Source organism: Hypanus sabinus, unplaced genomic scaffold (assembly GCF_030144855.1).
Source record: "Hypanus sabinus isolate sHypSab1 unplaced genomic scaffold, sHypSab1.hap1 scaffold_996, whole genome shotgun sequence".
NCBI lineage: Eukaryota > Metazoa > Chordata > Chondrichthyes > Myliobatiformes > Dasyatidae > Hypanus > Hypanus sabinus.
Window position 1 is genome coordinate 1 of NW_026781853.1, and position 25,207 is coordinate 25,207.

Genomic DNA, 25,207 nt, shown 5'->3' on the forward strand with positions numbered 1-25,207 from the left:
GGTGCACTCAGACCGAAGATGTAGGGAAGTAGGAAAAAAAAGATAATAAAGTTGTTTGGCATCTTTAGGGATAAACAGAGCGGAAGAGCTGGAGAGTTTCTTAAATGCATCTATTTTAATGCTAGAAGCATTGTAAGAAAGGTAGATGAGCTTAGAGCATGGATTAATTCCTGGAAATATGACGTTGTTGCAATTACTGAAACATTGTTGAGGAGGGGTGTGATTGGCAACTAAATATTCGGAGATTTCGTTGCTTCTGGTGTGAATGAATTGGAGGCGCAAGATTAGGAGGTGTGGCATTGGTTGTCAGAGAAAATTTTACAGCGGTGGTTAGGCAGGAAATATTAGAGGGTTCGTCTAGGGAGGCTAACTGGGTGGAACTGAAGAATGGAAAAGGTGTAGTAACAATTATAGACCACTAATAAGGTGCGAGAATTGGAGAAACAAATTTGTAAGGAAATAGCAGATATTTGTAGTAAGCACAAGTTTGTGATTTTGGGAGATTTTAATTATCTACACATAGACTGGGAAGCCGAATCTTTTAAAGGGCTGGATGGTATGGAGTGTGTAAAATGTATACATGATAGCTTTTTGCAACAATACATAGAGATAGCAAGTAGAGAACGGGCAGTGTTGGATCTGCTGTTAGGGAATGAGATGGGTCAGGTGACGGAGGGATGATTTGGGGATCACTTCGGGTCCAGTGATCACAATGCCGTTAGTTTCAATATAATTATGTAGAATGATAGGACTGAACCCGGAGATGAGATTTTTGATTGGAGAAAATCTCTCTTTGAGGAGATGCGAATGGATTTAGAAAGAGTGGATTGGGACAATTTCCTTTATATGAAGTATGTAATAGAGAAATGCAGGTCATTTAAAGGTGAACATTTGAGGGTATAGAATCTTTATGTTCCTGTTAGGTTGAAAAGAAATATTAACATTTGAGAGAGCCATGTTTTTTAAGCAATATTGGAAACTTGGTTCGGAAAAAAAAAGAGCCGAGCGGGATCTGCAACAAATATAGGCAGCAGGGAGTAAATGATGTGCTCGAGGAATATAAAGAATGTAAAAAGAATCTTAAAAAAGAAATTAGTGAGCTAAAAGAAGATATGCGGTTGCTTTGGCAAGTAAGGTGAAAATAAATCCAATGTGTTTCTACAGTCAATTTAATAACAAAAGGATAGTGAGGGATAAAATTGGTCCGTTAGAAAATCAGAGTGGACAGCTATGTGTGGAGCCAAAAGAGATGTGGGAGATTTTGAAAAAAATATTTTCATCGGTATTCACTAAGGGATTTTGAACTGTATAAGGCAAACAAGTCGGGTAGTTATGGAAGCTATGATGATTAAAGAAGAGGAGTTTTTCAAGCATAAAATAGTGGATACGTCTTCGGGTCCTGAAAAGATATCCCTAGGACTCTGAGGGAAGTTAGTGTAGAAATAACAGGGGCTCTGACAGAAATATTTCAAAGGTCATTAGAAACGGGGATGGTGCCGGAGGATTGGCACAATGCTCATGTGGTTCCATTGTTTAAAAAGGAATCTAAGTGTAAACCTAACAATTATAGGCATGTCAGTTTGACGTCAGTGGTGGGTAAATTAATGGGAAGTATTCTTAGAGATGATATATAATTATCTGTATAGACAGGGTGTGAACAGGCGCAGTCAACATGGATTTATGCGTTGAAGGTCTTAATGAGCTTTTTGAAGAGGTTACTAGGAAAGTTGACGAAATTAAAACAGTGGATATTGTCTATGTAGACTTCAGTAAGGCCTTTGACAAGGTTCCGCACAGAAGGTTAGTTAGGCAGGATCAATCGTTTGGTTTTAATATTGAAGCAGTAAAATAGATTCAACAGTGGCTGGATGGGAGATGCCAGAGAGTAGTGGAGGATAACTGTTTGTCAGATTGGAGGCCGGTGACTAGTGGTGTAACTCAGGGATCTGAGTTACTGGGTCCAATATTGTTTGTCATATCCATTAATGATCTGGATGATGGGGTGGTAAATTGGATTAGTAAGTATGCAGATGATACTAAGATAGGTGGCGTTGTAGATAATGAATTAGGTTTTCAAAGCTTGCAGAGAGATTTAGGCCAGTTAGAAGAGTGGGCTGAACAATGGCAGATGGAGTTCAAAACATATGTGTGAGGTGCTACATTTTGGTAGCACTCATCAAAGTAGGACATAGATGGTAAATTGTAGGGCATTGTGGAATGCTGTAGAGCAGAGTGATGTTGGAATTATGGTGCATAGTTCCTGAAGGTGGAATTTCATTTGGATAGGATGGTGAAAAAGCTTTTTGTATACTGACCTTTGTAAATCAGAGCAATGTGCATAAGAGTTGGGATGTAAAGTCAAAATTGTACAAGGCATTGGTGAGGCCAAATTTGGAGCTTTGTTTACATTTCTGTCACTGAATTGCAGGAAAGTTGTCAACAAATTAGAGAGAGTACAGAGGAGATTTACTGGAACGTTTCCTCGGTTTCAGAACGTCAGTTACAGAGAAAGGTTGAACAAGTCTTTATTCTTTAGAGCGTAGAAGGTGAGAGGGTTATTGATAGAGGTATTTAAAATTAGAGTTGACGTAGATAGGCTTTTTTCCATTGAGATTTGGGAGATTCGAACAAGAGGACGTGAGTTGGGAGTTAATAGGCAAAAGATTCGGGGCTACACGAGGGGAACTTCTTTACTCAGAGAGTGGTAGCTGTGTGGAACGAGCTTAAAATAGAAGTAGTAGAGGCATGTTTGATTTTGTCATTTAACAAATAAAAATTAGGTTTTTGTACAGGAATTGAATGGAGTGTTATCGACTGAGTGCAGGTAAGTGGCGCTAGGTGAGAGTGAGCTTTCGGCATGGTCTAGAAGGGCCAGAATGGCCTGTTTCCGTGCTGTAATTTTTACATGGTTATATAGTTATATTGGATTTGCTGCACCATCTCTACCAACAACCCGTGCCGATCCCCAAAAAAATCCAGTTTCCCATTCTCTCACCGCAGAACTTTCTCTGTTTCCAAAATGCCCCGACTGCCCACACTTTCCCCACAGCCCATGACTGTCCGCAAACTCATACCAATGTCCACACTATTTAGCCACCCGTGTCTGACCACAAACTAATCCCACTGCACACAACCTTCCCTGTGCCTGTGCCAGTTCCCAAAATAAATCCACTGCCCACTCGCCTCTCCCAGCCTGTATCAATCCGACGACCCACTTTCCTCTCAGAAACTTGCAAGATCCCAAATCTCACCCATCTTTGCATTTTCCAATCCAGTATGAACCGCCTTGGTCGCGTACAGATTTGAAAACGAATTTCTGTGGAAATAAATCGCTATAATTAACGATTGAATTCGAGCTAAATTTAAGGAGTGTTCCTTTATGTCTGACCCCAGGAGAATTTGCAGGGATCGTGTTGTCGGAGTTTAATTCCGTGCCTCACCACAGAAGAATGAGATAGGACGGTGTGGAGGGAGATTCACTCTGTGTCTGACCCCGGGAGTGTGTGATGGGACGGTGTGGAGGGTGATTCACTCTGTGTCTGACCCCGGGAGTGTGTGATGGGACTGTATGGAGGGAGCTCTCTGTGTTCGACCACGGGAATGTGCGATCAAACGGTGCGGAGGGAGCTTCACTCTTGTGTGGATATATCTTCCGTCGATCTGACACGTACCGCTTCTTCTGCTGAATTTATTTCAAGATTTCAAGAAGTGTAGAATAAGAGTTCGAACAATACTGCTTCGCTTCATCATAGGAAGTGTTAACCGTGGATATAAAATAAGACAGGTTTTCATTTCTGATCCAGTCCGGGTAACACCCTTCTTCTGGAAATGAGGAACAAGGAACAGTGAATCTCCGTGCGTACCGTCCATTGCATCCGACGGAAGACAGACATAGAAAAGGGATCCCTACACACCGGCCAGTCACACTCCCCCGGAGTCAAACACAGAGTGAACCTCCCACCACACCGTCCCATCACACAACCCCGCAGTCAAACACAGAGTGAAGGTCCCTCCATACCGTCCCATCACACACTCCCGGGGTCAGACACAGAGTGATGTTCCCTCCTTACCGTCCCATCACACACTCCCGGAGTCAGACACAGAGTGAATCTCCCTCTGCAACGTTTGATTACACACTCGCGGGTTCAGAGACAGAGTGAACCTCCCACCATACCGTCCCATCACTCCTTCCCGAGATCAGAGTCGCAATGAAACTACCTCGGCACCGTCCCAACACAGGCGAAAAAGGAAGTGAAAGTGAAAGACAGTGAAAGCCCCTGCAGACCATTCAATCATACACTTCCTGATTGGGCAGAAGAAATTTGGGTTCCATCCACAATATCAGGTCTCATTCTCTCGGAGACAGTCGAAGATTGAAGCATTTGTCTCACGGTCTCATTATACTGTCCCAGTGTCAGACACAGAGTGATGCTCCTACCACACTGTCCCATCACACACGGCCGTGTCAGCCTCAGACTGAAGCTTTCTCTCCACCAGACTATCACACCCTCCTTGGGTCAAACATGGAGTGAAGCTCACAGCATGCTCTCCCATCACGCAGTCCTGCCGATAAACACAGAGATAACCTCGCTGAAAACACCTCCGCTGGATACTCCCGTGGTCAAGCACAGTATGATGCTGTTTCTACGCGGAGACATCAAATAACACAGGGATCAGAAAACGAGAGAAGCTCCCTCCACACCTTCCCATCACACACACCCGACCTAACACTGTGTAAATCTTCCTCATTACGAACTCCCTACATCACACACCTCCTGTCTCTCTCAACCGTCCCATCACGCTCATCTATGCTCACACACAAAGCGATGTTCCGCCCACGCACTCCAATGGCACACTGACGGGTTCAGACTCCCTCCACAACATCCAATCACACAATCCGGTGTCACATCGTATGAACGTCCCCCTGCACTATCCCCTCACACAGTCCCTGAGTAAGACACAGAGTGAAGCTCCATCCACACTCTCCCATCACACACTCCCGATTTCAGACATATAGTGATGGTTCCTCTATTCCATCCCAAGCCTCCCTCTGGGATTTAGACACAGAGTGAAGACTCCGCTGCACTGTCTCGTCGCACACTCCCGGATTCAGAGTGAACCCTTCTTTCCACGGTGCCATAACACACTTCAAGGGTCAGACATTGGGTGAATCTCTCTGGGCACTGTCCAGTCACACAATCCCGCTATCAGACACAGACTGAAGCTGGATCCATGCTGTTCCATCAGACATTCCCGGAGTGAGACATAGAGTGAAGCTGTAATGTTATGTCTCAGAATCCCGTGTTCAGACACAGAATGTATCCACATCCACAACGTCCCATCACACTCTCCTGGATTCAGTGAAAGAGGGAAACTCCCTCCATGCAGTCCCATCACACTCGCAGGGTCAAACACAGAGTGAATCATCCTCCATACCATCTCTTCACACACTGCTGATGTCAAGCACGGGGTGACGGTTCCTCTCTCCATGCCTGCCCTGTGATGAGGAGAGGGTGAAAGAGGGGGATGATGCCTCACCTCTTCTGCTGGTCAACAATTCACAGATTTGAGCCTTGGTTTCGTTGACAAAGCTGTACTTCGTTTCCATCTCATTGGACTGGTGACGGACATCGTTGTGCACTCAGTTAAGATCGGATAGGTCAGAGTTGAACGGAGAAGCCTTGGATTCAACGGTTGAGTTTATCTCATGACAGTTTCGGTCGCATGTGACCTTAGACTGACGAATCTGTGATACTGAGAGAGAAGGTGAAGGATGCTTAGCGTTTGCAGCGACACGTGAGTCAGCGTCACGCTACCGAACGGGTCGCAGGGAACGTTGTGTCAGTGTCATGGTGATAAGTGTCACAGAGAAGGTGGTGAAATTGGCACAGAGAGATGCGTCTTCTGTGTCAAGCTGAGGTATTGTTGATGTTACACTGTGGGTCTACCTCAGTATCGTGTGTGTCACGGCTACTGCCATGTCAGTGTCGCGGTCTGGAGTGTATCTGTGTCTCGGTGAATGTCGTGACCGTGCTACTGTAACAGCATTGTTGATGGGATGGTGAATGGCGTGTCGGTGTCAGCATGAGTCTTGATTCTATTACGACAAAGAGCGTATTTTTTTGTCACGGTTTGGTACAGCCTATTTCGGGCTCTTCGGCCCACAATTTTGTGCCGGCCCCTTCAAAGCAGCCTCCCATGTAACCCACCACCTTAAACTCCTCCATATATCTGTCTAGTATGCTATTAAATATTAAAATTCGCTCGTGTATCTGCCTCCACTACTGACTAAGGAAGATCATTCCGCGCACCAACCACTCTCTGAGTAAAATAACTTCCTCCAATATCCCCCTTGAACCTTACCATCCCTTACCTTAAACCCTTGTCCTCTTGTATTGAGCAGTGGTGCCCTGGGGCAGAGGAGCTGGCTGTCCACTCTATTTCTCTTAATGTCTTATATACATCTATCATGTCTCTTCTCATCGTCCTTCTCTCCAAAGAGTAAAACCCTAGCTCCCTTAATCTCTGATCATAATTCATACTCCCTAAACCAGGCAACATACTGATAAATCTCCTCTGTACCCTTTCTAATGCTTCTTACATTGAGGAGATCAGAACTGGACACTGTACTCCAGGTGTGGTCTAACCGGAGCTTTATGGAACTGCTTTATTACATCGCGACTCTTAAACTCTATCCCTCGACTTATGAAAGCTAACAACAATAAGCGTTCTTAACTACACTATCTACCTTATTGATACAGAACTGACTTGCCCACAAAAGGCAAAGAGTTGGTGTGTACGGGTCATATTCTGCATGGGGTTCGTTGACCAGTGCGGTGCCTGAGGGATCTGTTCTGGGACCCTTACTGTTCGTGATCTTTATAAACGACCTGGATTAGGAAGTGGACGAATGGGTTCATAGGTTTGATGATGACACAAAGGTTGGTGGTGTGTGGATAGTGTAGAGGGCTATCAGACGTTACAGCGGGACATTGATTGGATGTAAAACTGGTCTGAGAAGTAGCAGATGGTGTTCAACCCAGACACTTGTGAAGAGGTTCTGTTTGGTAGCTCAATAATCTGACAGTACTACTGGTAATACTGTTGGCACTGTGCTGGATCAGATAGACTTTGGGGTCCGAGTCCAGATTGACTCTGTGGTTAATAAGGCGTATGGTGCATTAACCTTCATCAATCGTGGAATACAAATTAGAGCCAAGAGGTAAGTTGGCAGCTATATATGACCCTGACCAGGCCCCACCTGGAGTACTGTTCTCAGTTCCGGTCGCCTCACTACGGGAAGGATGTGGAAGCCATAGAAAGGGTGCAGAGAAGATTTACAGGGATGTTGCCTGGATTGGGGAGCATGCCTTATGATAATATGTCAAGTGAACTCGGTTTTTTCTCCTTGGAGTGACAGAGGGTGAGAGGTGACATGACAGAGGTGGAAAACATGCTGAGAGGCATTAATCTTGTGGATAGTCATGGGCTTTTCTCTCCCAGGGCTGGAATGGCTGCCACAAGAGGACACAGGTTGACGGAGCTGGAAAGTAGGTAAAGATGAGATGTCAGGGGTTTGCTTTTTACTCAGAGAGTGCTGAGTGCGTGGAAGTGGCGACTGGCAGCCGTGGTGGAGGCGGATACAACAGGTTATTTTAAAAGACATTTAGATGGGTACATGGAGCTTATTGAAGGGCTATAGGTAGGCCTATTAATTTCTAAGGCAGGGGCATGTTCGGCTGACACCTGTGGGCCGAAAAGCCTGTATTGTGCTGTAAGTATTCTATGATTCTATGAAAACGACGCAACACAGAACATGGGTCCCAGCAACATACCATCCAGGACTCTCGTTCTCTCCACAGAGACTCCGTTTGTTAACCTAATTACCGATTCCTCTGTCAGGACAGCTCGTCTCTGCTCTCTCGCACATTCCCTTCTGAGCCACAGAACATTAAACAGAGCCACCAAACTGCTGTCAGCAACTACCACCACACAAACACACACACACACACACACACACACACACACACACTAAGGGGGGGGGGGGTGGGCAGAGGCCGGAATGGGAATATATTGCTGGTGATATAGCGGACACTAGAGGGAGTGGTATCCACGCAGAGCTGTGGAAATATTCAGAACCCAGAGGTCAATATCCGGTGGAAAGGAGGAGGTGTGACAACTGGCACCAATATTCCCCTTTCTCATCACACATCCCTCTGATCACAGAGAGAGAGTGGTGCTGCGGAGTGAGGTGCAGATATACTGGGGGGCGTAGTGGAGGTATGGGAAGACGGTAATGGAGAGGGGTATAGGGGAGGACGGGATGACGCATGCGAATTAGAGTATGGGGGAGGGAATTCGGTTCGGAGACATGGAGAATTTTAAGGGAGGGAAGAGTGAAGGGGACGGGAGGGGTCCCTCTATTCACATTGTGTATTCCCCAGCCTTGTACCGCAAAATCCATCTCTCCTTAAACACTTCCCACTATTCTTCTTCTCCCAGGGAGTTGCGGGCGTCTGGAATGCACTGCCTCAGCAGGTAGTGGAGGCCAATACTCTGGATGCTTTCAAGAAAGAACTAGATAAGGATCTTATGGATATGGGGACAAGGCAGGAACCGGTTATTGATAGGAATTGATCAGCCATGATCTCAAAATGGCGGTGCAGGTTCGAAGGGCCTAATGGTCTACTTCTGCACCTATTGTCTATTCACAGTACAGGTCTTTCCCGGCTACAACGAAGTAAGCACCGCTTGTGCTCTAAGTTACCAAGAGCCTATTTGCCAGAAAACATCTTCTCCAAATCCACACATTCCAGATACTTTCTGATCCAAGGTAAACTTCTCCTTGTTCCAATTTAGTATCTAAACCATAGGAACGTCCTATGGTTTCCGATAATTATTTGAAACTAATGACTTTCTGATCAGTAGATACAATGTGTACCCTGGCAGAAAACTCTGACACCTGCCTTGTCTCATGCCGCAGTAGCAGATCAGGTATTTCTCAGGTATGTGTTGGGGATAGTGTGGCGGGCTGTCAGACGTTACAGCGGGACATTCATATGATGCCAAACTGGGCTGAGAAGTGACAAATGGTGTTCATCCGAGATAAGTGTAAGGTGGTTCATTTTGGTCGGTCAACTATGATGACAGAATAAAGTCTTAATGGTCAGACACTGGCAGTGTGGAGGATGAGAGAGATCTTGTGGTCCGAGTCCATAAGAAGCTCCATGCAACTACGCTGGTTGACTCTGTGGTTAAGAAGGTAGACGATGTATTGGCCTTCATCAATCCTGGCATTGAATTTAGGAGCAGAGAGGTAATGTTGCAGCCTTATGGGACCCTGGTCAGACCCTACTTGGAGGACTGTGCTCAGTTCTGGTCGCCTCACTATTCGAAGTATATAGGAGGTTTCCTGGACTGGGGAAATTGTCTTATAAAAGCAGATTGAGGGAACTTGGCCTTTTCTCCTTGGAGCAAGGGATGACCAGATGTCACCTGATAGGGGTGTATAAGGTGATGAGAGGCATTGATAGTGTGGATAATCATAGGCTTTTTTTCCCAGGGCTTACTTCGTTGTAGCCGGGGAAGACCTATACTGTGAATAGACAATAGGTGCAGAAGTAGACCATTAGGCCCTTCGAACCTGCACCGCCATTGTGAGATCATGGCTGATCAATTTTTCACCAGAGGATACAGGGTTAAGGTGCTGGGGACTAAGTACCCAGAAGATGTCAGGGGTAAGTGTTATACGCAGAGAGTGGTGAGTGTGTGGAATGGGCTGCCGTCAACGGTAGTGGAGACGGATACATTTGGCTCTTTTACGAGACCTTTGTACAGGTAATTGTAGCTTAGAAAAATAGATAGCTATTTGTAAGCCTAGTGATTTCTACGGTAGGGACATGCTGAGCGCAACTTTGTAGGCCGAAGGGCCTGCATTGTGCTGTAAATTTTCTATGTTTCTTATATATCCACCCACAATGTCCACAGGGGATGTAGAGTCAGTATGAATAGAACTGAAAAATTATAAGGGTAGAAACACCCTAATACAATTTATCTACAGGCCCGAATATGGTAGTCTAGATGTAGTGTGTAAGTTGGACGAAAAGTTAAAATTGGCATGTCGCAAAGGTAATGATACATTTGTCATGGGGGATGTCAACATGCAGGTAGAATGGGAAAATCAGGATGGTACTGGAACCCAAGAAATAAAGTTTGTGGAGTGCACACCGAGATGGGTACTTAGAGCAGCTTGTACTGGAGCCTACCAGGGAGAAGGCAATTCTAGATTTAGTGTGTTGCAATGAACCGGATTTGATCAGAGGTAAAGGATCCATTAGGAGGTAGAGACCATAATACGATGTGTTTTAACCTACAATTTGAGAAGGAGAAGGAAGAATCGGCCGTGTCGGCATTACAGATCAACAAAGTGAATTAGGCAGCTATGAGGGAGGAGCTGGCCAAAGTTCAATGGAACAATACCCTAGCAGGGAAAACAGTGGAACAACAATGGCAGGTATTTCTGTGAATAATGCAGAAGGTGCAGGATCGGTTCATTCCAAAGAGGAAGAAAGATCCTAAGGGGAGTAAGGAGTGGCCGTTGCTGACGAGGGAAGTAAAGGGCAGTATAAAAATTAGAAGAGAAGTATAACATAGCAATGATGAGCGGGAAGCCGGAGGAATGGGAAGCTTTTAAAGAGCAACAGAACATAACAAAACAGACAATGTGCGGAGAAAAAAATGAGGTACGAAGGCAAACTAGCCCAGAATATGAAGGAAGATAGTACAAGCTTCTTTAGGTATGTGTAAAGAAAATACAAGTTAAGTCCAAAATTGGGCCATTGAAGACAGAAACGGGTGAATTTATTATGGGGAACAAGGAAATGGCAGATGAGTTGAACAGGTACTTTGGATCTGTCTTCATTAGGGAAGACACAAACAATCTTCCAGAGAAACTACGGTAATGGATGAACTGAAGGAAATTTATATTAGGCAAGAAACGGTGTTGGATAGACTGTTGGTTCTGAAGGCTGATAAGTCCCCGAGACCTGATAGTCTTCATCCCAGGGTACATAAGGAGCTGGCTCTAGAAATCGTGGACGCATTGGGAATCATTTTCCAATGTTCTATAGATTCAGTATCAGTTCCTGCCGATTGGTGGCTAAAGTTCTCCCACTTTTCTAGAAAGGAGGTAGAGAGAAAACAGGGAATTATAGAGAGGTTAGACTGACGTCAGTGGTGGGAAAGATGCTGCAGTCAAGTATAAAGGAGGAAATCACGACACATTTGGATAGCAGTAGAAGGATCAATGCGAGTCAGCATGGATTTGCGAAGGGAAAATCATGCTTGACTAATCTTCCGGAGTTTTATGAGGATGTATCTATGAAAATGGACAAGGGAGAGCCAGTGGATGTAATGTACCTGGACTTTCAGAAAACCTTTGATAAAAGCCCCCTTAGGAGGTAATTTGGCAAAATTAAAGCACATGTTATTGGGATCAGAGTACTGACATGGATTGAAAATTGGCTGGCTGACAGGAAACAAAGAGCAGCGATTAATGGGTCCCTTTCGGAATTGCAGGCTGTGACCAGTGGGATACCGCAATGTTCGGTGCTGGGACCGCCGCTGTTTACAATATACATTAATGATTTAGATGAAGGTATTGAAAGTAAAATTAGCAAATTTGCCGACGACACAAAGCTAGGTGGTAGTGTGAAATGTCAGAAGGATGTTATGAGAATGCAGGGTGACTTGGACAGTCTAGGTGAGTGGGCGAATGTATGGCAGATGCAGTTTAATGTGGATAAATGTGAGGATATCCACTTAGGTGGCCAGAACAGGAAGGCTTATTACTATCAAAATGGAGTCAAGTCAGGAAAAGGGGAAGTTCAACGAGATCTAGGTGTTCTTTTACATCAGACAATGAAAACAAGCATACAGGTAGAGCAGGCTGTGAAGAAAGATAATGACATGCTGGCCTTTATAACAAGAAAAATTGTGTATAGGAGTAAAGAGGTCCTTCTGCAGATGTACGGAGCCCTGGTGAGACCTCATCTGGAGTACTTTGTGCAGTTTTGGTCTCCATATTTGAGGAAGGACATTCTTGCTATTGAGGGAGTGCAGCATAGGTGCACAAGGTTAATTTCCGGAATGGTGGGACTGTCATATGTTAAAAGATTTGTGCGACTTGGCTTGTATACACTGGAATTTAGAATGATGAGAGGGTATCTGATTGAAACATATAAGATTTTTATGGGTTGGACAGGCTGGAGGCAGGAATCATGCTCCCGCTGATGGGTGAGTCCAGAACTACAGGCCACAGTTTAAGAATAGGGGTAGGCCATTTCTAACAGAGATGCGGAAAAACATTTTCACACAGAGAGTGGTGGATCTGTGGAATGCTGTGCCCCAGAAGGCAGTGGAGGCGAAGTTTCTTGATGCTTTCAAGAGAGGTTAGATAGAGCTCTTACAGTTAGCTGGGTCAAGGTATATGGGGAGAGGGCATTAACTGGGTACTGATTGTGTATGATCAGCTATGATAACAGTACATGTTGGAGCTGGCTAGAAGGGACGAATGGCCTACTCCTGCACCTGCTGTCTATAGTCTATATGTGTAAACCGTCTTCCATCTCTTCAGTAGACATCACACGTTGCTTGGAATAAACACAGTGAACTTTGAAGCCCTCCCACCTGCACCGTAGATTGAGCCACGTGTTAAACTGTATGGTCTTCCTGTGTCTGGGCACACTGGGAGGGGTGGTGGTCCTGGCCTTTAAGTTAATAGCTAAGTCCCTGATCTCACTGTGCAGAAACACCTTCTCATACATACCGATTCCGTTGGTACATATCTGGACCAGGACATCGAGCTGCTCACTCACCACCTTCAGAATCACAGAATCTTTCTGCAGTAGCATTTGAGCTTCTTTCTATTGCACTTAACTCAAACGACATTATTTCAAGGTGTTAGGAGAGGGGTCAAAGAACATTCCCATTGAAATCCTCTCAATTCACATCTGACCCTGTCGGGTAATCCACCCTCAAAATGTTTAATCAATTTCGCTGCCGGTATACGTTCACATTAGTTCGGTTGTGGGTCCCATTCATAGAAACCATCTATTTATTTCCTCCACACTCGATTCAGTTTTTAGACAATGGGGTTTGAACGGTCTTATGCACATGAAGGATTTGTGCACTGAAAATGTACTCAATAGTTTTCATAACCTGTGCAGTAAATATGGCCTTCCGTATAATCATTTTTTTCAATACTTGCATATTCTCCCCTTTGTCAAGGAAAAGATTGCCTCTTTTCCTGATCTACCACCTGCTATGTTGCAGTACAAACTCCCACTTAGCGTTAATAATAAAGAGCTGATCTCTGTACTGTACTCTCAGCTGATGTCTTTGGGAGTTCCAGATCTAAACAAAACTACGACTAGCTGGGAGGATGACTTTGGTGTGGATCCGGCTGAGGAATATTTGGTAAAAGCACTGAATAGTGTTCATTCTGCGTCATCATGTGCTAAACAAGGACTCAGGCAATTTAAAGTTTTACACGGTACATTTAAGTAAAGCCAGGTGTGCTGACATATATCCTGAGACAGACGCTGGCTGTGACAGGTGTTCCTTCTCTATGGCTGGTTTAGTGCATGCATTTTGGTCTTGCCCTCGGCTTGATGGCTACTGGGCACATTATTTTTTTAATTATCAGTGAGGTTTTGGGGGTGACACTGAGACCTTGCCCGCTACAGCTGTATTTGTTGAGGCAGATGAGGTTTGGGTTTAAATGCAAACAAATCGGATATTTCACTCACATTGCACATTGCCGAAGGAGAATCTTACTGGTCTGTAAATCTGCCACTCCCCCATCTGCTGCTTCTTGGTTAGAGGACGCAATGCTTTATTCTGAAATTAGAAAAGATTAACTTCACTCTGAGGGCTTCTGTGAGAAAGATCTATTCGAAATGGTGCCTCCCTTGTCATATTTTGGGAGTCATAAGGAATTACCTACTGGCTGAGGACATTTTATTGTACTTGGGAAGTTGCTTCCCTTTTAACACTCATATGGATTACCTCACAGGGTGGTTGATGAATTGTAATATGAGTGTATTCTGGATCATCTGAGATGTTGTAGATGTGTGTGGGACTTCGGCTTGAAGTAGTGTGGGGGTATGGTTGTGAAATGTACATACTTGTATCTGTGAAGTGATGTATTGTAGATACATTAGCTGTCATTGTATGGTCGGGGAGGGCGGGTGAGGGGAGATTTCTTTTGGGATAAGATACAAAAGAAAAATGGAGGAAATTGTAATCCATTATTAGTCTGGACAGTGATCTTTCTTCAATAAAATAATATTACAAATAAAAAGGAATCATAGAGAATGAATGGTGCTCTGTGAAAACAGGAAGGAAGGGGAGGAGAGTGAGGCCACAGAAAGGGTGTTCAGTTTGCAGCCGTTGGAGCAGAACGTGTCAGGCACCATTTTCTTGCTCCCTAACTCTGAATGGAAATCCCATGGCCAGTAGTCACAGACAGAGTGAGAATACTTCCATAAAATCCGATCACACACACACCTTGAAATATGCACTGAGTAACGCTCCCTCCGTAGCCATCCATCACACACCCCCGGGATCATACACAGAGTGCAACTCCCTCCATATTGTTTCAACACACACTCCGCGGTCACACGCCGAGTGAAGCTCCGTCCACAACGTCCAAACACCAGTCCATGGTTCAGATAACCATAGAAGGTCTCTTAAGTATTATCACATCAAACTCCCGGTGTCAGACATGTACCTCCCACACCGCCGCAGCACACCCTACCGGAGTCAGCAAAAGTGCGCAGCCCTCTCCCTCCTCCGGTCTCCCCACTCACCAATACCCAGACTTTCGGCTTTCCAGTAGTCTTGAATCGTGTGTGTCTCTCGGAGATGGTGTGTGTATGTGTGTGAGCGGATTGTGTGCTGCCGTTAGAGGATGGAAGGGGAGGAGAGAGGAGGCCAGGGAAAGGGTGGTGAGTTTGCAGGCACTGATGAAAGTGGTGTGGAAGCACGTGACCCGCCTGTACATGCAGAGTGGTGGAGAGGCTCAGATCCTGGTGATCGATATCCGGTGGAACGGGAGGAGGAGTATTACAGAGAGAGAGAAATAAACTAAGTGTATCAGGGATGGGGTAAGAAGGGGAGGGTCATTATCAGAAGTTAGAGAAGTCAATGTTCATGCCATCAGTTTGGAGGTTACCCAGCCTGTATATACCGGCCTCCAAACTGATGGCATGAACAATGAATTCTCTAACTTCCGTTAATGCCCCGTCCTCCACTTCTCCCTGACATATTTAATTGTTGGTGTTTTTCTCACTCTCTGCCCATCACTCTTTGCCTGTTCTCCTTCTTCCTCTGGTGCTCCCCTACCTCTTTCTTTCTCCCTAGGCTTTCCGTCCCATGATCCTTTCCCTTCTCCAGCTGTGTATCACTTTCGCCAATCACCTTTCCAGCTCTTAGCTACGTCCCACCCCCTCTGGTCTTCTCCTATCATTTCGCATTTCTCCTTCCCCCCCCCCCCACTACTTTCAAATCTCTTCCTATCGTTCCTTTCAGTTAGTACTGACGAAGGATCTCGGCCCGAAACGTTGACTGTCCTTCTCCTTCTTGACGCTGCCTGGCCTGCTATGTTCCACCAGCACTTTGTGTGTGTTGTGCAGGAGAGGATGTGGTTCACGAAAATCTGCCGTGTTAGGCTTAGACGCGTTGACCCCCGACGTGAGCGCATCGGCCCTTCAAACAATACTTCCCGCATTGAAACGTACTCAGCTCAGAACATGAGTCTCAGCAGGATCAATCTTTTGCTTCCTGACTTTTTCAGAAATCTTAGCAACATCTGTCCCAACAACCACTGAACTATCTGTAATGGTGCTCTTGTTTACATGTCCCTGCAACTCTAGTTTATGCTATCACTCTCCCCTTTTAATGGCAAACCCTACCGCTGTGATGTTAGTTCGATTCCAGTCCAGGTGTAAATTCAGAGAGTTGTTCATGAGAGAGGAAATGAAGGAGCTGAGCAAGGTGGGGGCGGTGTGGCGCGTCCTCCCGGCAGGCGTCTGTGCTGCCCCCTAGTGTTCGCTCGGCAGAAGACACACTCTGCTCTGAACAATTGTCGATTACCGTGGCATTGAAATTGCCCAGCGGGGCCTCAAGATGCATAAATGTGTGTGATGTGTGTGTGTGTGTGTGTGTGTGTGTGTGTGTGTGTGTGTGTGTGTGTGTGTGTGTGTGTGTGTGTGTGTGTGTGTGTGTGTGTGTGTGAGTGTGTGTGTGTGTGTGTGTGTGTGTGTATGTGTTTGTGTGAGTGTGTGTGTGTGTGAGTGTGTGTGTGTGTGTGTGTGTGTGTGTGTGCATAATGCGTGAATGTATTGACTGATATTCTGCATATGTTTGCTATCTTGATATGTTATATATATTATGTACGCTCCAACCATAACTCTGTAGCCACATTTTAAACTGAATATATATTCTTCTAATTTTGTGCACACCTGCACACCGGTTCCCTTTTTCTACGTATATAGTGTTGACGGTAACAACCGCATACCATCGAGGAATCTCAGTATCGTCCACAGTACCGCTTTTCAGTTCCCCTAACAAAGCCAATCCAATCGATACAGCTCGTCAGATTTCACCCCCCTCCCTGCTGAGCCACAGAACCATGGTCACTGTCAGAGACCTGACCAGTGAGACATTCCCCTGCTTGATCATTTGCACCTTTCTCCTCCCATCCAGGAGCATGCAAACTTGTCTACCTGTTATTCAGCGGGTTGGCCTCAAGGGGTTTCTGCACTGGTTCTGTCCGTTTAACACGTTCCTGTCTATCACCCAGTTTCCTGTACCCTGCACAGCGGGTGTAAATGCCTTTATATATGCCCTCCCTATCACCCCGGCAGCTTCCCGAATGATCCCGTGTACATCCAGTTCCAGTTCCAACGCTGTTCCGCAGAGTGTCACAGCAGGATGCGTGTCAGTGTCACGGTATGGGGTCGCTTAGCGTCGGGTCGGGGTTGTTTCCATGTCACGGTGAGGGGTGAGTAGGTGTCACAGTAACAGCTGGGTGTCTCGCTCACTGCCTATGCTGTCTGTGATGTGGTTGTTCTCTGTGCTTCTCAATGTATCGTCAAAGTCCTAGATCTACCCCACCACCCTTCTCTGCCCACTCGATGAGTTTAAATCTCTCTTTTAGCCCCTCCTGTAGAGCAGTGAACGTAAATCACCGAACAGAACGGACCCTTCGGACCACAAAGTTATGATATGCCAATTGAGCTAAATCACTTCTGACTGCACAACAACCATCTCCCTGTATTCCCTGTACATTAACGGCCCTGTCAAAAAGGCACATGACCCCCCCCCCCCCCCCCCGAGATTGTCAATGAACCTCTTGTGACCAATAAAACCTCGCCTGAACTTTCAATACTTCCCACTTCTTCACGACTAATACAACCGCAACCGGGAATGTTGAGCTGACGCTCCTGCCCGCTTTGCAACGGTGTTCAATAATGTGTACAGTATCATAATTCCAGCCGTTGACCCCTGCCCTGAGCTCATCGGTCTTTAGTACAGTACTTCCTGCATTGAAACGTACTCAGCTCAGAACATGATTCTCAGCAGGCTTCTTGACTTCTTGACTTTGTCGGAGGCCTTAACAACATCTGTCCCAACAACCACTCAGCAATGGCGTTCTTGTTTACATGTCCCTGCAACTCTATTATGTTTCACCACTCTCCCTTTTTAATGGCAAACCTTATCGATGGTTTATTAGTTCCATTAAAGTTCGGGTGTAAAGTGAGAGGGTTGCTCATGGGAGACTAAATGAAGGAGCTGCGCAAGATGGAAGCGGCAAGGCGCTGTATCCAGGCAGGAGTCTGTGCTGCCCCCCAGTGTTCGCTCGGCAGAAGACAATCTCTTTCTGAACAATGTAAATTACCGTGTACTCGAAGTGCCCAGGAGCTTCAAGGTGTGTGTGTGTGTGTGTGTGTGTGTGTGTGTGTGTGTGCGTGTGTGTGTGTGTGCATGTATGTGTATGTGTGTGAATGTTTGTGTGTGTGTATGTATGTATGTGTGTATGAATGTTTGTGTGTGTGTGTGTGTGTATGTGTGAATGTGTGTGTGTATGTATGTGTGTGTGAATGTGTGTGTGTGTGTGTGTGTGTGTATGTGTGAATGTGTGTGTTTGTATGTATGTGTGTGTGAATGTGTGTGTGTGTGTGTGTGTCTGTGCGCGCGCGAGCGCGCGGGGGTTCGCGCGTGCACATAATATGTAAATGTGTTTTACTGATAACCTACATAAGCTTGCGATCTTTCCATTTTATACATATTGTGTGTGCTTTGTCCCATGTGGGACTGTTGGTACTGCAATAAGCAGCCAGGTCGTGGCTGTATTCATGGACAGTCCCGTCTGATGGAATTACAATGAAACTTAAATTGAAATTAATTGAAATCAATGAAACCGTTCCGTCTGCAGGGTTTGCACCTTCAGTGGAAGAGAATCTAGCGATACACATATCTGAAGTTCTCATTCCAACCCTAATGTTAAACTGAAAGTTCTATTGAATTTCGGACACACCTGCACAGACATAAGTTTGCAGAAACGGCTCACTCTTCGCTCCTATATACTGGTGTCTATAACATAGGCAACATAGAAACATAAAAAAAAAAAATCTGCAGCACAATTCAGGCCTTTAGGCCCGAAAATCTGTGCCGAACATGTCCCTAATTTAGAACGACCTATGGTTTACCTATACCCCTCTATTTTTCCAAGTTCCATGCAGCCAGCCTGGAGGCTCTCTAAAGCCCCTATCGTATCCGGATCCACCACCGCCGCCGGCAGCCCATTCCACGCACTCACCACCCTACCTAAAAAAAAAAGTTACATTGACAATTCCTCTGTACATACTTACAAGCACCATAAATCAATGCGCTTTTGTGCTAGCCATTTCAGCCCTGGCAAAAAAGGGTCTGTCTGTCCACGCGATAAATTCCTCTCATTATCTTGTTCACATCTGTCTGTTCACCGCTCATGCTCCGTCGCTCCAAGGAGAAAGATCGAGTTCATTCAACCTCGTAAGGCGTGCTTCCCAATTCTAGCAACAACCTTGTATTTTGGGGAGAATTGTGAAATATCTGCCGAGATCCTGCAGTAGGAGAATGGGAGAACCATTTCACTGGGAATTCTGAACAAACTCCTAATTCATAGATGAAAGGAGGCCTTATAACCATATAACCATATAACAATCACAGCACGGGAACAGGCCATGTCGGCCCTCCTAGTCCGTGCCGAACTCTTAATCTCACCGAGTCCCACCTACCCGCACTCAGCCCATAACCCTCCACTCCTTTCCTGCCAATATACCTATCCAATTTTACCTTAAATGACACAACTGAACTGGCCTCTACTACTTCTACACGAAGCTCATTCCACACAGCTATCACTCTTTGAGTAAAGAAATACCCCCTCATGTTTCCCTTAAACTTCTACCCCCTAACTCTCAAATCATGTCCTCTCGTTTGAATCTCCCCTATTCTCAATGGAAACAGCCTATTCACGTTTACTCTATCTATCCCTCTCAAAATTTTAAAACCTTTGCCACCACCAGGCTGGATTGTTCAAGGACTCGGTGGTGAGCAAGGCTAATAAAAGTTTCACATTCATTTCCCGGGCAAGGATTTAATTTTAAGGCTCTGCTGTGGCCTCATTTGGAGTGCGCTTCCCTGTGGCTTTCACTTTAAGACTCGGTCTGCCAATTTCTGCCTGTCACAATCCTTCCTGGAATGTCTGTAATTAAATGGATTGTGCTAAGCACTTAGTGCTCAACCGCAGGAGATCTATTACTAGCACTGTGGGTTGTGATTGACACTTTGGATGTAGCTACTGCCGTCTGAGTTAATTCCAGACCTGACTCTGCACTTGGGTTGACACCATCCATAACTCCCTGGCCACAGAAGTTATTGTGACGTCAGGCGTTTGTGACCATTTGGTTACTCATTGAACACGAGTAAATTTCTATGGATGTCCGCTGGGGGGCGCTCTGTCCAGTCGCATCACCGCCTGGTGTGGAGTCGACGACGCCCAGAGTAGTCAGAGACTGCAGAGGGATGTGGAATGTTGTGATATACCATTTAATCTAAATCCCTTCTGCCGACACACGTCCATCTCTATCAATTACCTACAAATCCACGTGACTGTCAAAGAGCCAATGAAACACGTCTATCGATCTGCCCTCACCACTGTCTCAGGTAGCACAGTACAATCACCCACCAGTCTCTGTGCGAATAAAAAACTTGCCAACCTCATTTCCTTTGAACTTACCCCTCTCACCTCAATGCATGTCCTGTTGTACTAGACATTTTATTTCTGGGGGAAATAATACCCACTTTCTGGTCCATCTGTGTCTGATCTTGTGAGATAACCCTCTGCCAGTTGTCCCCTCCGCCTTCGCCGCTCCAGAGAAAAGAAACCGAAATTCTTCCCACTGCCTATAGATATTGCTCTCTATACCGGGCAGCATCCTAGTGAATCCCCACTGTATCCTCCCCAAAGACACTCATACTTCCATTAACGGAGAGTCCAGAAATTAATCAGGAATCTCCGAAACGTGAAACCCAGTCCCAACTCCTATCTGCTCCGCCCCTTGGTACCCGGAACTGTTCCCCATTCACAGTGAGTGGTCTCCAATCCTGAAGTCCCTGAAGTTCCTGAGCCTGAAGTTCCTCTCTCCTTTCAAACCTCTCACAATTCTTGTGAGACAGCGCCTGGGCTCCAACTTAGCAGGTACATCTTTGCCAGAAAACAACCTGGCCGAATCTGCACCTGCCAGATCATTCCTGACGCCAAAAATATTGGTCTTCATTCAATTTATGAACTAAACTCGAGGAGGAGTCAGCATGGCTTTTTAAAGGGCAGGTCATGCCTTACAAGACGGATTGGATTTTTTGAGGATGTGATTAAACACATTGATGAAGTATGAGCAGTAGATTTAATGTATTTGGATTTCAGCAAGGCATTTGATAAGGTAACCCGAGCGAGGCTTGCTGAGAAAGTAAGGAGGCGTAGGATCAAAGAGGACATTGCCCACAGAAGGTAAAGCCTGCTTTCAGACGGGTCATATTCTGCATGGTGGTCGGTCACCAGGGGAGTGTCTCGGGGATCTCTTCTGGGACCCTTACTCTTCGTGATTTTTACAAATGACCTGGATGAGGAAGTGGAGGGATAGGTTAGCACGTTTGCTGATGACACAAAGGGTTGGAGGTGTTGCGGATAGTGCGGGGGGCTCTCAGAGGTAACAGCGGGACACTGGTAGGAAGCAAAACTGAGCAAGAAAGAGGCAGATGTACAACGCAGATAAGTGTGAAATGGTTCATTTTTGTTGATCCTCTCCATCAACTTACCAACCAGTAGAAAGGCAGGATGGACAGACAGAATAGGAGAATGATCAACAAATTGGCAAATGAAACACAATATTGGAAAATGCATGGTCGTGCACATTGGTTGTAGAAATAAATGTGCGGACTATTGCCTAAACGGGGAGAAATTCCAAAACACAAATAGGCAATGGGGCATCTTCTTCCACTGCGCCATCACATTTTTCAATGCACGAGAACTAACTCCACATTTTTGCGGTATATATTAATATTTGTATTTTACATTAATATTACATCTTTGATCCATACTGATGTTTCAGAATAAGAAGTTACAGGCCGTGTAAGTCTCGGATAAACGGGTCTTTATTCCCTCGAGCGTAACTGTAACTTTACAGAGTTGCAAAAACTCAAGAGTGGCACAGACAGAGGGAATGCGCACAGAATTTTACCCAGGGCTGAGGTATCGAGACCCAGACGGTACATGATTGAGGTGAGAGTGTGTGGAAAGGAGATAGAGAAAGAGAGATCAGAGAGACGCAGGTGTTTGAGGGAACGGAGAGGAGAGGGAGAGAGTGTGGCAGGGGGGGAAAGTAAGATAAACATAAAGAGGTTGGAAGAGGGAGCGGAGAAATAGCAGGCAATGAGAGGTCGAGGAAATAGGGAGGAGATGGGGTAGAGAGAGTTAGAGGGAATGAGGAAGAGCGGGATGGGGAGGGATAGCGAGAAAGAACGGGGTAGATGGAGATCGGTGATTTCCATGGGTGGTGGGGAGAATGGGGTTGAATAAGAGGAGAATAGAGAAACAGGTAAGGCAGAGACTGTCGGGAGGATTTTGAGAGGATGGGGTGGAGGAGGGATAAGGGAGGGAAAGACGGGGTAATCCTTTGATTCAAGTCGGCTCTCCGAGCTGTTGACAGAAAACCTGGATCTTGGCAGGAATATCCGGGCAGCAGGGGGCGGACTTCTCGCAGATGAAACGGTGTTTATCATGAAGGCAATAGTCATTCCATCCATTCGATTTACATTCACTGCAGGATGACCTTCCAGATATCACCTTGTACAGCAGACCATGGACATCATTCCTATCAGTAAATGGTAAAAATATTTGAACAGAGACTAAACAGATCCAGCGAAACACGAGACCGTCGCCAAACTAATCCCATTAAAACCGGGCAATCACTTCAGCCCTTCGCCGTTCCCAAAATAATTCCAGTGTCCCAATGTCTCCCCACCGCTTTGTGTCAGTCGGCTAATTAATCCAATTACACCTCCTCCCCCACAGCCTCCGGCCCGTCGTCCCGCGGTCCCCACAGTGCTGTGGCAGTCTAATGTGAATGGAACACACCCACCTTCTAACATCAGATCTATTTCAGTCCCTAAACAAATCATACACTCCTATCCATCCCCCCAGAGATTTTCGAGGTCCCGAAATTAATCCCATCGGCACAATCTAACCATGCAACCATCTGTCGGTCCCCAAATCCATACCACGGCTCCTTCCTCACCCCACAGTCCATGTCCGTCTCCACGTTAATTCCATTGCCCCTCACAGCTCCCTCAGCCCTGCGTCAGTCCGCAGTCTGGATCCACTGACCGTCTCTGTGCCCAAATCCCCGTATCGGTCTCCAAACTAATCCAGTTCTTCCACTCTCTCCCCTCAGATCAGTGTCAGACCCCGAAATGATCCTGCTGCATAACTCTTTCTCATAGGGCAAGGCCCGTCGTCAAACCTGTCCCAGTCTGCCTACTTCACCCTACAGATCTGTGTCAGACCCCGAACTAATTCCACAGGATCGCCCAATGCGCACAGCCCTGCGTCAGTCACCAAAATAATCCCAGGGAAATAATCGCCGTGGCCCACAGCAAATCGTCCAAATATTTCGCTGCCCTCTCCTGTGACAGACACGGATCATTTCCTAAAATATTCCCTGTGTATCGTTCTCTCCCGTCACCAAATCCCACCATCCACCCTCTTCTCAAAAACCTACTTCAGTCCGTAAAGTAATCCCATTTTCTCCCCTCACGACAGTGTCATTCCCCAGCTCCCACCCCACAGACAAGTCCGAAGCTCACCAGTTCGCGCATTGTCCAATCCAGTAAACAAGGTCTTGGGGATCAAGAGACTGTAAAACAAAAAACTCTGCAAAATTAAATCCCTTTCATTAATGGCGAGAATCGAAAACTGTTTACGGGAGAGTGTGATGGGATGGGGTGGAGAGAGATTCACTCTGTGTCTGACCCCGAGTGTGTGTGATGATTCCTGTGTTACTGTGGGATCTTCCCGTGCTGTACACATACCGATTCATCCCTTGAATTGATTCCCAGAAGCATTGAATCTCGGTTTGAACAATCTTGCATCGCTCTGGGGAAAGATGTTTCAAACGTCGAAACATGATAACACCGGTCTTTATTTGTGACCCAGTCCCTGGAACACGTTTGCTCTGGAAATCAGGAACAAGGGACAGTGAAACACGGAGTGAACTATCTCTTCACACTTTCCCATCACACACACGCGGTGTGTGACAGAGTGTATTTCTCGCCATGCCGTCTCATCACGCACACCGGAGGTCAAGCACAGAGTGAATCTCCCCCCACGCCGTCCAAACGCTCATTAACAAGGATCAGGAACAGTGAATTTCCGTCCAAACCATCCATCACACACTCACGGGGTGAAGACACAGAGTGAATATCGTACCACACTGTCCCATCGCACACTCCTGGGTAGAGGCACAGAATGAGGTTCCGTCCATAACGTCCCATCAATGGTTCACAGGATCAGGCACAGAGAGAAGATTCCTCCGCATCATCCATCATAGACTCTCCAGTCAGGCACAGACTGGGGGACCTCTAACCATCCGCTGATACAGAGACGGAGTCAGACACTAAATGATCCCCGCTCCACACCCTCCTATCACACATTCATAGTGTCAGAAAAAGAGCGAAGCTCCCTCCGCGCTGACCTATCAGAGACCCCTGAATCAAACTTGGAGTGAAGCCCATTTAATTGCGGATCGTCCCACAGCCCTCTGGGCCGGTTCCAGAATGAAGTTTTCTCCACACTCTCCACTCTCCCGCGGTCAGACACAGAGTGAAGCTCTCTCTCTCTCTCTCTCTCTCTCTCTCTCTCTCTCTCTCTCTCTCTCTCTCTCTCTCTCTCTCTCTCTCTCTCTCTCTCTCTCTCTCTCTCTCTCTCTCTCTCTCTCTCTCTCTCTCTCTCTCTCTCCATTGCTCCATCACACACACATAGTTTTAGACGTTTACACTGCACGCTGGTTATTGTCAAATCTCACGCTCTTGCGCACAGACAAAGAGTGAAGCTCCTTCCAAACCTTCCTATCACACATTCCTGGAGTGAGACACAGAGCTAAGCTGTCCAATCACACACCCCAGGGATCAGACAGGGTGTAGCTCCTTCAGCACCGTCCGATTACTGACACCCGGAGAAGACATGGAGTAAAACTCTTTTTCACTCTCCCATGACACATGCGGAGGGTCAAAAACAGTGTGCACCGTCCGCACCGTCTCATCACACTCTATCGGAATCAGATACAGAGTGAAACTCCCTCCACTAACTCTATGGCCTCATCACTCATTCCAGCAGTCGGACGTGGAGTGAGGTTTCCTGCACATCGTCATGTCAATCTCTTCCGGGGTCAGATTCTGGGTCTTACTCCCTCAACATCGTCCCATCACACACCCCCGGGGTCAGACACAGAGTGAATCTCCCTCTACACCATCCCATCACACACTCCCGGGGTCAGACACAGAGTGAATCTCCCTCCACACCGTCCCATCACACACTCCCAGGGTC